The following is a 10356-nucleotide window of genomic DNA, read 5'->3' on the forward strand; positions in this document are numbered from 1 at the left end:
AGTGTCTCCCATGTCACACACTCAAATACAAAGTTCTCGAGAGAGACCTTGAGAGTGTCCTTGTATCACTTCTTCTGACCACTATGTGATCACCTGCCTCATGTGAGTTCTCCATAAAATAGTCTTTTTGGCAAGTGTACATTTTGCATTGGAACAACATGGCCAGTCCATCAGAATTGCACTCGCTGAAGCATAATTTGAATGCCTGGCAGTTCAGCTCAAGCAAGGGTCTGGTACCTTATCCTACCAGGTGATTCTCAGAATTTTCCTAAGACAGTTCAATTGAAAGCGATTCAGTTTCCTGGCATGGCGCTGGTAGACTGTTCATGTTTCATGGGCATACAACAATGAGGTCAGCACAACAGCTCTGTAGACCTTCAGTTTGGTAGTCAGTCTAATACCTCTTCTCTCCCAAACTTTTCTTCAGAGCCTCCCAAACACTGAGCTAGCTATGGCAATGCATGTGTCAACCTCACTGTCAATGTGTACATACCTGGAAAGTATATTACCAAAGCAAGTGAACTTATTCACAGCATTCAAAGCTTCTCCATTTGTTGTAACTGATGATTCCATGTATGGATGATGTGGTGTTGTTTAATGGAGTACCTGTGCTTTCTTGGTATTAATTATTAGGCCAAAATTAGCACAGGCAGCAGAAAATTGATCCACACTTTGTTTTATCTCAGCTTCAGAGGCTGCATTGAGGGCACAATCATCTTCAAACAAAATCATGCACCAACACTCCCTCCACTTTGGTTTTGACTTGTAGCCTTTTCAAATTGAAGAACTTACCATCAGTATGGTAGTTGACCTTGATGCTGTGTTCATCTTCATTGAAATCATTTTACAACATGGCTGAAAACATCATGCTAAAAAGCATGGGAGCAAGCACACAGTCCTGAGAGGGAGGGAGCATGAAACAATGAAGGAAGTAATGCACACAGGAGAGAGGTTAATGTGTTTATAAATTGGTGAGGGCCTGGGAGCTCAGAAAACTATAATAACAGTCTAATAACATTCAATAAGATTTCATGCTCCTTCTGGTTTTGTTCTATAGTCTTTTATCTAAAAGTGATGAAGCTGATCCATGGTCAGAGTGAATCAGATAACACATTTCATCCTCCTGGGATTTTCTTCTATTCCTAATCTATATATTTGCTGTCATTTGAAACATTTTGCTCATCCTCCTCATTTGGGGTGATTCCTAGCCCCACATTCCCATGTACTTCTTTCTCAGTCAGCTCTCCCTCATTGCTTTGGCTTTGATCTCCACAGTTGTCCTCAATATGGTCACCAGCTTTTTCTAAGGAAGAAGAAATATTTCACAAGCTGGATGTGAAACCCAAATTTTCTTCACTTTAACTCTGGGAATTTCTGAATGTCTTCTACTGACTATTATGTCCTTCTGACCTTTAGGACAGCTATGTGGCCATCTATAACCCCCTACATTTCTCAGTCATCATGAGTCACACTGTCTCTATGCAGATGGTCATGGGACAGAAGTCAGTGGCAATCTCAAGCTTTCTGGTAGTACTTATCACTATGAGCCTCATTTTGCTTTCCTGTGCATTCATTCCTGTGCATTCATCTTCCTCATCATTCTCCATATGAACTTCCTTTTGAAGGGAAGAACAAAGCCCTAGCTATCTGCTCTTCCCACCTTAGGGTGGTAACTCTATTTTGGTCCAGTCATATTAACCTATATGAAGCCTGGCACTTCCCAGACTCCTAAATTGAGCCAGGCCCTCTTTTTGTCTGATTCAATTCCCACTCCCATGATGAACCCTATTATTTATTAGCTTAGGGAGCAAAGATGCAATGGCAGCTGTAAGGAAAATATTGAAAAATATGTTCCCAATAGGAAAGATTTAAGAGCCACATGGGTTACATTACATGAAGGCAGTTTCTGCTTTAGCCATAAAAACATAGTGCATTGCTGGGAAGAGGGTAAGAGTAAGCAGGGTGACACTATATGTATTTGGAGCTAGAGAGCCTAGATTTGAACTTCAGTTCTGCTTCTTAATACTTATATGAGTTTGAGCCTCATTTCTATAGGCTCTAGTTTCTTGCCATATAGGACTTCTGTTAAGGGTGTAGTAAACTTCCGTATGAGGGTCATAGCAAAGATGTAGGTTTAGAGAATGGTATCTTATAGAAAATATCTAAACTTAATTACTTTATGAAGAAACTGAGACTAAGAACAGGGAAGTGACTTGCTCAACATTAGTAGGTAGTTAATTGAAGACTAAATTCCAGGTTTCCTTCCTAGAAGTGCTGTACTTGCCACTGCACCTTGCAGCCCTACAACCAAAACTACATCCTCTGTTTAACCCTTGTCTTCCAATTGCATATAGAATCTTATGCATATGCATAACTCTGAAAGAAAGTGCAACAGGCTTCTGAGTGTAAAGTGAGCACAAAGGTCATGGGGGTGGGCATATATTGAAGGAATTCTATTTCAGATATGGGTGAGACAAGATGACCACTCAGGTCCCTTCTAATTCTGAACTGCAGTGGTCTTTATCTTTGTAGACATTTTCTATTGCAGGTGTAAGGTATTGTAGGTGTCTTTCATGACACAGTTGTAATTTCCCTACAGTTTAGGTCTGACCATGCCGTGTCCTTATTCAGTAAGCTTAAATATGCCCCCTAAAAATTTTAAGATTAAATATAAACCTCTTTGAGAAGAATTTGGTTTGTAAAGTTTTGTGTTTCCTTTCTAGATTTGAGAGGAAATGCATCAGACTTGGATGCTGGGCAGCTGGATTCTAACCCTAGTTCTAATTCACTGTGTGACCATAGACACTTAACACAATGTTTAATATTGACAGTTTTATTCATGAAATGAGTATAAGAGCACTTACCTTGTCTACTTCAGAAGGATCTTGCTTGGACAATGTAAGATACCATATGTGAAAGTTCTTTAAAAGAATGCAATAGCTCTGCACTTAGATACACATTACTTCTGCAAACTGTAATGATCTATATAAACATCTGTGCAAGAATATATGATTAACAGAAAGGCAAGACGTTTTTGTTACTGGAGGAATATCTCCTTTTTGAGTTCATGTTGCAGGTAATTGTTACTGAATTTGGTTAATATGATTAACAGAAATGTGAGAATAAATTATTTATAATATCTGATTAATAGAAAAGCAAAGCAAGAATTTGTTATGGGAAAAATATTTTCTTTTTGAGTTCATGTAGCAAATAACTGCTCCCAGAATTGATCCACCGCAATGTAGATTATGTGAGGTAAAAACCCCAGAGGCTTTATTATGCTTAAGTACAAGAAACAAAATCTGAACGAAAATTAGGATTCTAACAAGGCTTCATGTTCAAAATTACATCAGTGACACAATTCTTTTACATATTGCAATCGTGGACATTCCTCTTAGGCCATAAAAATTTAAAGGAAGACAGATGCATAATGCCATGCTTCCTTCAGTCTCGTAAAAGTTGAAAAAACAGAGTCATGTTTCCCCTAAGGAAACAGATCAAGTTAAACAGACTTAAAGTAACAGGTAAAATAAATCTGTTACAGATTAAACTACATTTAGAGGGCTCACAAGAGGCTGATTAAAGGAGAAAGGATTTACATGTTGCCAAGGAGTTGGAGACAAGAGAGATTCTTCCTTTGGCTTCTTACATGAGGAATGTTAAGTAAAATTTTACATTTCATCTAGCAGCTAGATTCTAGCTCAATAACCTCCTAACTAGGAGAAATGGCCCTGACATCCCCAAATAATAAAAATTAGTCAAAAGAAATCAAGAATCAACAATGTCCCTTAACACATTAAAAATTAGAAAAGTTTTATTTTATGTATTAGGCCTTTACATGTCCAGTTCTTTAACCTGTACATCAGGTGACATAAACTCAAACAGAAGAGAGAGACATTGTGATATGGTAGAAAGAGTGGAATCACAAAATTTGAGGTTGAATCTTGGTCCTCCTAAAGACTGTGTATTAACTTATATAAGTCGCTTCACTTTTTATGAGCTGAAATTTCTTCATTTATAAAACCAGGACAGACATAGTTATACTATCTACCTCACAGGTATGGAACTACATAGAGTTTTTGTGCTAATGTATGTAAAAGTGCTTCGTGATCCTAAGATGTATTATTGTAAATATTGCTAATAATGAAAATAACAAGAGTCTCACCTTTGGATGTATACTGGCTATGTATGTGGTCCTGGCTAATTCACTTATCCTCTCAATGTCCCTAAACAACTTTCTAAGACTATAGATTATAGAACAGTTAGGTGCTAATCTGTATTGGTAGAGGACTTTCCCTTACCAGAAGTGCCCTACAATGATTAAATCCTAGGTCCAAACAAACAATAGCAGCAACAAGAAATACAAAAACTATATCTAAGTTTTACCAGAATATAGAATTCTCCTCAGTCCTCCAAAAAGCAATAAAAGGAAGTATTTCTTATTTATGAAGTTGGAATGTTGTCAATGCATCTTGCAATGATGGTACTTTGAACCAAAACTCTGAATTGGGTGGAACTTGTCTAGTCTAGAGACCCTGTCCCTAACTAATTTTCAGTTTAGTCCTCTGAAACATGAAGGTACTAGACTAGGTGATCTTGAAGGTCCCTTTTAAGTCTAAGATTCTAGGACTTGAGAATGTGGAAGATGCAGAAGGGACCAAATATTTCACTTTTTATTAAAAATATTTAGTGGCCTCTAGAATAAAATACATAAATGCTCAGAGTGGCATTTGAAGTTCCCTATTTTGTTTCAGAAAAACCTGGGAATATTTGTATGAACTGATGCAAAGTGAAGTGAGCAAAATTAAGAGAATAATGTATGTAGTAATAGCAATACTATAAAGATAATCAACTCGGAAAGACTTATTAGACTCATCAACAAAATGACCAATCACAGTTCCAAAGAACTCATGATAGAATATGCTATCTACCTCTAGAAAAAGAGCTAGCGAGACTCACAGTAGAGACTGAAGCATCCTTTCTTGCTATTTTTTTTTATGGAACATGGCTAATCAGAGATTTGTTTTTCATGTCCACATATTTGTACTTTTTCCTTGCCTTCTAAATGGGTGGGGGAGTGGAGAGGGGAAATTTGAAACTGAAATTAAAATTAAATTTAAAAGAAGAAAATATTATGAAACTCCTCTTGATCTGTATACCATCCTTCTTTCTAGTCTTATTTCATTTTAACTTTCTTTCATTCATTCTCTAATATAGGCAACCTACAATAGAGTTGTCCTGGTTATTCTCCATACATGATATTCTGTCTCCTGACTTCATATCTTGGACAAGTCATTCCACATTACTGGAATGTATTCTCTTATCACTTCATCCTCTTCTGCCATATTGCCCATGTCTTTGTATTCCTAGATTCAACACAATGCCTTTTATATATAGTAGTCGACTGATAAAGTTGAATTAAATTGAAAAAAAACTTCCCACATTCACTCTCTTTACTATAAGAGCAGATGAAACGTTTTCTCTTTTCTCAGATTTGGAGGACTTTCCATTGTGTCCTGAAGAACAAATAGAGAACTGGATTGATTTCTGTTAATACAAACTATGCTTTACAACATAGTTCCATTTCCCCCTTTCCAGTCAATAGGATCAATAGTTCTTGCTCCAAATCCAAACAGAAGAGCAAACTCCCTCTCTGTATCATCTGTCAGAGAAGTCAGTTTCTTCAATCCTGAATTATATGAGTTTACATAGTTTTTAAACTGCTAGCCAGAGAATCAGGTCAATATAAAAAAAATTCTGCCTGAAAGTTAGTATGGCTAACCTTCAGTGCTCCAGATTCCTTTACAACTATAAGCTGCATTGATAGTGTTTCCTCATCAGTGAAATTGCAGTTGTGATCCTAACAAATGCAACTCTACCTGGTTTTATCTAAGAGAATAATATTAAGCAGTGATAATGAGAAAGGTTTTGGACCTGTGATTTAATCAATATGGGAAAATCCTCACATTTTGTAGTTGTCAAAGATATTCATACTGAATTTAACATATGATGTCTTATCTGAATTATATTTAAAAGACACATATATTATTATATAAGTGAGGTGTCCCTAAAGTCTTAGAGAAGTTTTTTTGGCACTTAAAGTTTAAGCTATTAAAGCTTAAACATGCAGTAAGACTTTAGGGACATGCAGTATTTTTTGGTCCACAGCTATGATGAATATTTTAGTTTCATTTTATTCTCATAACAATTCTGAAGGACAGGGAAAATATTAGCTTCCTCATTTGAGAGATAAGGAAGCTGAGAAACAGTGGCACATACATGGTCAATAAATACAAAGCAACAAAATTATAACTATAGCCCAGGATGCCTGACTTTGGTCTGAGGACTCTTTCCCCCAAACCATACTTCCTCCTTATATTTCCATTAATCAGAAAGGTCTCAAGTGTATCTTTCTGGCAGTATAGTTATCTTCAAACCTCACTGATGTCCAGTTATTTACGTTTAAGAAATAATTGCTTAGTTGTCTTCTGTTTCTTTCTTTAAATAACTACAGGCAAATAATTTTCCTCTTGGACCCTGTATCATAGCATAAACCTGAGTCTACATGTTCATCTTTATTCTTTTTTAAAAATTTATTTAGTATTTAATTTTTCTCCATTACATGTGAAACAATTTTTAACATTTGTTTTTTTTAAACTTTGAGTTCCAAATTCTCTCCCTTTCTCCCTCCCTTTCTCCCTCACTGAGAAGATAAGCAATTCTGTATAGGTTATATATGTGTAGTCATGAAAAACACATCCATAATAGTTATGTTGTGAAAGAAAACACTGACCAAAAAAAAAAAAAAACTCAAGAAAAATGAAGAAAGTGAAAAAAGTTGCTTTAATATTATTCAGACATCATCAGTTTGGGGATGGATAGCATTTTTCATACTAAGTCCTTCAGGGCTGTCATCATTCACAGCTGATCAACTTTGCATCCCATGTAAGTCTTTCTAGGTTTTCCTGAGAGCATCCTGCTTATCATTTCTTAAAGTACAATAGTATTCTATCATAATTACATACCACAACTTATTCAGTCATTCCCCAACTGATATGCATCTTCTCAATTTCTAATTATTTACCCCCAGAAAAGATCTATATAAATATATGTGCCTTTCCTTTTTGTTTTTTAACTCTTTTGGGATACATAACTAGCAGTGGTATTGTTATGTAAAAAGATACGCATGATTTCATAGACCTTTGGACATAGGGATATATACACTCAACAGAATGGCTTAATCAGTTCACAATGAATTAATCAATTCACAACTCCAACAACAAAACATTGATGTGTCATTTTTCCCAGATTGCCTCCAACATTTGTCATTTACCTTTTCTATCCTATTATCCTATTATTTCACTCTGAGCTCCTAGATTGGACCACAATAGATACCTGCCCAAGTTCTACTTAATGGCTATATTTTGGGCCTTCCTGGCTCAGAGTGAATGTCAACTGTAACTGTTTCTCTTTTGATCACCAACCCTGAGGGTCTTCCCCTCCCAGTTTGTTTGTTTTTTAATTAAAGTGACTATGCCTTGAGGCACTTCTTAAAGAGGCCTTCCATTCACTGCATGGGCTTTACCTCACTCAAAGTGAGAACCTGAAAAGGCCTTAGACTAAAAGGGTCAGGGTCTCCCTCTGCATCCTGAGACATCTCTAGTTGTCTTGATGAATATCTGGCCACTGGACCCAGATGACTCTGGAGGAAAAACTGAGGTTGGTGACCTTGCACAGTCCTCCCTCACTGAAATCAAAGTAAACTGCAAGTCATGTCATCATTTTCCTAATGTCATGGTCTTCGAAAATGACGGACAAAAACAACCTGTGAGGAGTCTGAGCTACCTGAAAGGGGACCCAGCCAGCTGGGTAACTCAGATCTTCCTCTCCCTTCTCTCTCTCATCCTTTTCTTCTCCTCTCCAAAGGAAGGTAAATTTTGATGACCAGAAGCTGCCCAGTTAACTCAGGGTTAACTGGCAAGATTCCTTCCTTTCTTCTTCCCTTCTTTCCTTCCTTTCTTTCTTGTTTTAATAGTTCAGAGATTTTATTCTAATACTTTTAATTACAGTGCTTGTTTGTCAAAATGAAAACTGAAAACAAGTGGACAAAACAGTCAATTACTAATTATGTATTGAAAGCAGGGAGAGTTTCCACAACACCAAACAAACAACTTCTGAGTTTTTCCTGAGATAAAGTGTAACAGCTTCAGTTTCTTCGGTGTTTATCAAAATACAAAAGAAAAAAAAAGTAAAGATATTTTTTTTCAGATGGCAAATCTGACCTTTGCAGTAATAAGAGAGTAATAAAGGACATTTCGCACATGTACAGATAGGGAACTGTTCCAAAACAGGACCAAATTACTTCTAGAATGGAATGACTCCCCAAGCTCTCGTGCTCAATTTACTTTGTTTCAGAACCTAGACACGGAGAGAGAAATGATTGGTTTTCTTGACTGCGTTTTTGAAATATCTCCAGTCAAGCTTTGGGGCTAATATAGACTCTTCTTACTGTAGAGAGGTTTCAAACAGAAGCACACTTGACCAAAATTAAAAGACTGGTTCTTTGTTGTCCAAATACATCAGAAAGCTCTTCTCAATGTTTATAACTGGTCAAAACTGTGTCTTTCCTAAGAGCTATTCAAGTGCAGTGGAGAACTAATCACAACCTGACCTGAACTGCAAGGGGGAAAAAGTGTAGTTATAAAGAGTTTGTGATTGAAGATCTAATGCTCTCAATGTGCAGCCTGCTCTGAGCCACAACCTCAAAGCTTTTTTTCCTAATAAGTATCCATGTGAGCACAAATACAAGCACAAACTCTATGAAATACATAAAGATCCAAAGACATAACATTACATGGATCTCTATTTTAACCATGCAAAATTAATCATTTGATTTTTATCATCATTTCTCAGTTTCAAAAGAGAAACTGCAGACAAAATTACAATGGTCTGGTATTGAAGTTGTTACTGCAAAACCTACACTAAGAATATTTCTCTGTTCTGTGTGTTCAAGTGTTTTACTTGTCTTTTTTATTTTTTTGCTATTTAAAAAAATACACTGAATTCAGGTTAAAAACCAATCACCAAAATGGATCTCAACACAGATGTCACAAGCCAGTAGAAAGAGCATTTGGCTCTGCTGCTGTATGTTAATCCCCAGCAACCCAAGTGTCAATGTGCTTAAAATCCCTTCCCAATAATAAACGGTGAGCTGATTTTTTTTTTTACATTAAAAAAAGCTGTGTAATATTGCATAGGAGTGCCAGAAACTGCCCCATTGGAAACAAAAGCTGTTTACATTGAATAAGAAATCTGTTTTCATGCCCGTATTTGCCACATTTACTGCATGTTACAATACATACTGTGACAAGGGGTAGGAAAAAACAGCTTCCAGCACTCAATACCACAAAGTAGCACAGTTTGCCACATCAGAGTAAAGTGAAGGGCAAATAGGAAGAAATAAGATGGAGAGAAGGAAAGAGGGAGGAGGACTTTTTGCAGATTCGTTTCCAATTTTGGAACTGATTGGACAACCAGTCTAGTCTTTCATAGAGCCCACCCCATTAGTGGCATGGTTGGCTTGAATGTACCAGTTTCTATGACAAAGAGAATACAGTCCAAGTTTATTTGTGATTTCAGCTGCATTCATGGCATTGGAAAGATCCTGTTTGTTAGCAAACATTAATGAGATGGGATCTCTAAGCTCATCCTTTGCCAACATTCTCATCAGTTCTTCCTGGGCCTTATTCACTCTTCTCTATTATTACTGTCAACTACAAAAATCTGTTCTTGTGTGTTTTGGAAGTAATGGTGCTGCAGGGGTCAGATCTTGTCTTGGCCACCTACATCAGGCACTATGAAGTTTTTGTATTCCACAGTTTCCACGTTGAAACCTATAGTGAGAATAATATTTCACCCAGCTTCAGTTTGTACAAAATAGTTGTCTTTCCTGCAGCATCCAGACCAACTATTAGGATCTGCATTTCTTTTTGACCAAAAAGTCCCTTGAAAAGCTTAGCAAATATATTCCCCATGGTCCAAGTGTGATGTGTTGAATGTTGGCAAAAGAAACCCATGAGCAGCCCACCACTCCCTTTTATTGGCTCCCCAGGCATCAGTTTCACCCCCACAAGGTGGCGCTTCCCGATAGCAGCCACATCACTGCCAGGGAAGCCTTTTTTTTTTTCGTTTCTTTCTTTCTTTCTTTCTCTTTTCTCTTCCTTCCTTCCTTCCTTCCTTCCTTCCTTCCTTCCTTCCTTCCTTCCTTCCTTCCTTCCTTCCTTCCTTCCTTCCTTCCTTCCTTCCTTCCTTCCTCTCTCTCTTTCTCTCTCTCTCTCACTCTCTCTCTCTCATTCT

At 37.0% G+C, this 10356-nt stretch overlaps 1 pseudogene; it reads right to left on the minus strand.

Moving 5' to 3' along the window:
* Nucleotides 1-9660: 9660 nt before the first annotated feature.
* Nucleotides 9661-10040, minus strand: LOC140523524 (ADP-ribosylation factor 1 pseudogene; annotated as a pseudogene).
* Nucleotides 10041-10356: the final 316 nt, after the last annotated feature.

The sequence above is a fragment of the Notamacropus eugenii genome, chromosome 2, assembly GCF_028372415.1.
Source record: "Notamacropus eugenii isolate mMacEug1 chromosome 2, mMacEug1.pri_v2, whole genome shotgun sequence".
Classification (NCBI taxonomy): Eukaryota; Metazoa; Chordata; class Mammalia; order Diprotodontia; family Macropodidae; genus Notamacropus; species Notamacropus eugenii.